Genomic DNA, 4,652 nt, shown 5'->3' with positions numbered 1-4,652 from the left:
CATTGTCACGAAGGTCCATACGGAGGACATCATGGTGCCGCAAGTACCGCACGAAAGGTATTTGACTCAGGATTTTACTGGCCAACCATTTACAAGGATGCACAAAACCTTGTAAAGACATGTGATGCCTGCCAGAGATCAGGTAATATTTCTTCCAAAAACGAAATGCCTCAAAATGGCATTCTCGTTTGTGAAATCTTTGATGTATGGGGACTCGATTTCATGGGACCTTTTCCACCTTCAAAGGGAAACAAATATATACTTGTGGCAGTAGATTACTTGTCTAAATGGGCAGAGGCCGAAGCTCTTCCAACAAACGATGGGAGAGTGGTGGTAAAATTTCTGAAAAAGCTGTTCTCTCGTTTCGGGACACCAAAGGCTTTGATAAGTGATAGAGGTACCCATTTTTGCAATCATCAACTCGAAAAAATATTAACAAGGTATGGGGTCTATCACCGGGTCTCGACAGCATATCATCCTCAAACAAATGGGCAAGCCGAAGTGACTAATCGAGGTTTAAAACGAATACTTGAAAAAACCGTAGGAATAAATAAAAAAGAATGGGCCGATAAATTAGACGACGCTTTATGGGCTTTTCGAACTGCTTATAAAACCACCATAGGCACAACCCCATACAAACTCGTCTATGGAAAAAGTTGCCACTTGCCAGTAGAAATCGCTCACAAAGCCTACTGGGCAATTAAAAACGTAAACTTAGATTTAGAAGTTGCCGGTAAAAATCGATTTTGTCAAATAAACGAATTAGAAGAACTTAGGAATTATGCATATTCTAACTCCGAAATTTATAAAGAAAGAATGAAAAATTTGCATGATAAATATATTAAATCTAATGAATTTCGGGTTGGAGACCAAGTTCTATTGTTTAATTCACGACTTCGATTATTTCCTGGTAAGTTAAAATCTAGGTGGTCAGGACCTTTTTCCGTTACCCATGTTTTTCCACACGGTGCAGTAGAAATTAAAACTCGGAATGGGACACCATTTAAAGTCAATGGCCAACGGCTGAAACTCTACAGAGGATCCATTGAGGATGAGGAAGAGGAAATCGCACTACAAACGGTCAACGAATAAACTCGAACCCGACATGTTACAGGTAAGTGTACGTTCAAAACCAGTAAATCATCTAACCATTTTTCGGAAATAAGGGGCATGCACACGAGCACAGAAAAAAAAATAAATATTTTTCAAAAACTTCGTCCGGCATGGGGCTGTGTCCGCTGGACACGGGGCCGTGTCGAGGCGACTGTCGGGATAAAACCCTCTTTTCCTATCAGTTACACCATTCCACACGCCCCGTTTCACCGAAAACTCTCTGGTTAGAAGCGATTTCCTGCAGATTTCGAACGTCACCACCGATTCTAACAACGTCAAGGTATGATTCTATCCTTCTTAGTAGTTAGATTAGTTACTTGTATGTAGTTAAAACATCAAAAATTGGGGGAAAATCTAGGGTTCTTCATGTTCATCCGGATCGAACTCAAAATTTTTGATGAAAATTGTTAGTAGTAGTTTAGAATAGAGTAGTAGGAAGTAAATAGACATGTATTGTTGATAGATTCGTCCGATTTCCAACTAAAAACCCAAACCCTTGTTCTTGAACCGAAAAACACGAAATTGAAAGGGTAAATGGTTTGTTTTTGGAAAAATGACACTTAGGGTTTCATTTTCGGGGGAAACCGCTACTATTGGGCTAAAAATTTTCAGGTTTTCGAAACCGGGACGAAAAATGGAATTTTTGAGTTACAGACGCCTGGACACGGGGCCGTGTCCGCTGAACACGGGGCCGTGTCCAGCCCACTGTTTGCAGTTTCCAATCTGATTTTCCTGGTTTCGTACTAACTTCTTATGTATTCTTTTCAGATGTCGAAATTCACAAGGTTTGGTGCAAACGAACTTGACGCTAGGGCACGCTACGAGGTCCTACAAACAAGACCCGAAGAATACCCAAGGCGGGCATGTACTGATTTGCTAACCATGGTGAACCAACTGGACCGCTTCAACAACATAGTGACGGGTCCGCTGCACGTCGCATTGACTGCCCGACTTCGGTCGGTCCATCAATGCACGATGGAGTTCTATAGCACTTTCGTCTTCAACTCGAGATGCGAACCGTTTGACCACGAGGCGGTCGAATTTCGATGTGGGGGTACAACCTATAGAACCTCCATGGCACGGTTTGGATCCATCATTGGGCTGTACAAAGATGAAGAAGCGGGGAATGAAGAGAATACCGGGGGATTGCGAGACTTGGATGCAACTGAACGTCAAGCCGCATGGGCTCAAATCGGTGAAGGGATCTACAACCCAAGCAGCACAAAGAGCACCAAACTGAGGGACCCATTATACCGCTACATCCACAGGCTCCTCACGTACTCGCTGAGCCAACGCCATGACAGTAGTGGCGTTGTTGGGTTAAAAGATTTGGTTGTCCTTCACTGCATCCACAACCAGAAGCCTCTCGATGTTCCTTACTTCCTACTGCGAAACATGCACTTGAACCGCCTTGCCTCTGCTCCTACACCAATCTTCTTCGGGGGATGGGTGTACCGTCTTTTCAAGCACTTCACGAATATCCCAAGGTCCTTCGAAAGAAGTCCATGGTCGGGACGGGTCGATTATCATATTTGCCGAGCCATGAACTTGCTTTATGAAGCGGAGGACGGGACGGTGAGCTTTCAGAGGGCGCAAGGCTACGCATGGAACCCGCAGGAGGCTCTAGTTCTTCATGCACCACCTCCACATTTTCAATACCCTCCCCAAGGCGATCCGGGTCAATCCTCCTCTCAAGGAGGCGGTTTTCCTAACTTCCAAAGTTTACATGATCTTTTGCAGGAAAACCTCATGTGCACCAGGAACACCTACAACCTCGCCAACAACACACACCTCCGGGTTGGAGCTATCGAACGCAACGTCAACGATATACAAGATGATATCGGTAGCATCCGGGAGTACATGGCGAGGCAGGGGGGCGGAGGTGAAGATAGTGATGAAGACATGGAGTAGGAGGCTGGGAGGAGCAAGGGGCTGGCTGGTGATGAGCCCACAGGTTTGATTGCCCTTCTTATCCATCAAACAATTCATGGCCTGCGTGCCATTTGTCGAACAATTTACTTTCCTTAACTACTTTTTATCTTTATTTTGTTTTTACTTTATGTTTGGATAATATTTGACAATGGTAAAATTAGGATGGTTTGTGCTTGGTTGGATGGTATTGAATGATTAAACAGGTGCAATGCAAGGGTTAGAGTGCTAAACATTAGCACTTGCAGCCCTAGGATGAAGAAACCGGGAGAAAAACCTATTTTTCTGGCTAACAGACTGTCCACACGGGGACGTGTCCAGCCGACACGCCCCCGTGTCCATCTCCCAGTTCTGCTGTTTGGCTACTGACCTGCGGATTTTTGCCAGACACGTGGCCGTGGTCACCCAACATGCCCCCGTGTTCACCTTCTGTAAGTTTTCCGTTACTGGCAGTTCACCACGGGGCCGTGTCCACTGGACACGGGGCCGTGTCCAGAGTGCCAGTAACACAAATCTTTGTTTTTAAACATACTTTTACACATTCTAATCAACCAAAAACTTTATTTTTGGACACATTGAGGACAATGTGTAATTTAAGTGTGGGGGGGATGCTAAAACCTTGAAATTTTGCAAAATCCTAAACACAAGCCTTACACAAAACTCTATTGGAACCGCTAAACACCCCAAATTTTTTCAAAAACTTTTTCATTTTTTATTTACTTGTCTTTAAGTTGGGAATAACAAGTTTTAAAAAGGTTATATTTTTACAAATTTACAACCGATAGCGTCGTGATAAAAAGAACTAACATAAGAAAATTATGAAACGGTATAACAAGTCTAGTTAAGAATTCGATTATATATGCTTGATCACATTAAAAACCCATTCCCACAAAAGTGAGTTTTGAGCCTTTATTGAGCATAAAAATACACATATTTAGATTAAATGCTCATTTTTCGTTTCTTGTGTGAATAGCCGCTCGGTCCTTACAAATCTAGAACTTGCCACGACGATACATTCCCGGTCCTTACCAACTTAAACCCAAGTAAGTAAATGATGGAGGCATTAGGACTAACCATTTTTCTTTCAAAACCATTATTTTTCATTTTTTTTACCTACCCAAAATCCCCCTAGATAGCCCCTTTGAGCCTAAACCTTTCATTTCATTACCCCAAAAACCATTTTTACCCACCAAAAATCTTTTTCATTTTTTTTCCCCTTTATTTTAGTAACAAGCTCGGTTTTTCGTCAACTTGCCCTTTCAAGTGATATCAAAAAAAAAAAAAAAAAAAATTTGATGAAGTCAAAAACAAACAGAAGCTACAAAAAGCTTGTTTGAGAAATACTTCAAAGGAATAATAAGTCACTAAAAACAAGGTATTTTACGAAAACCGACACTTGTTACGATTTTCGCCCTTTTTACTAACCACTAACCAACCACCCACCTTTAAACCCAAGCCTTCACCCCAAAAGTCCTCTTGATATTTACAAAGGTAAAAAGTTAAAAAAGGAGGAGGATTGATTGCTTGGCAAGCCTATGGAAGACGTAAGTTCCGTGCCGCTCTCGAGTGATTCACTTAAAAATACACCTTCGGCCGAGTGTTGAGTGATC

This window comes from Helianthus annuus, chromosome 1 (genome assembly GCF_002127325.2).
Source record: "Helianthus annuus cultivar XRQ/B chromosome 1, HanXRQr2.0-SUNRISE, whole genome shotgun sequence".
NCBI lineage: Eukaryota > Viridiplantae > Streptophyta > Magnoliopsida > Asterales > Asteraceae > Helianthus > Helianthus annuus.
Note: the sequence above shows the minus strand (reverse complement) of the source record.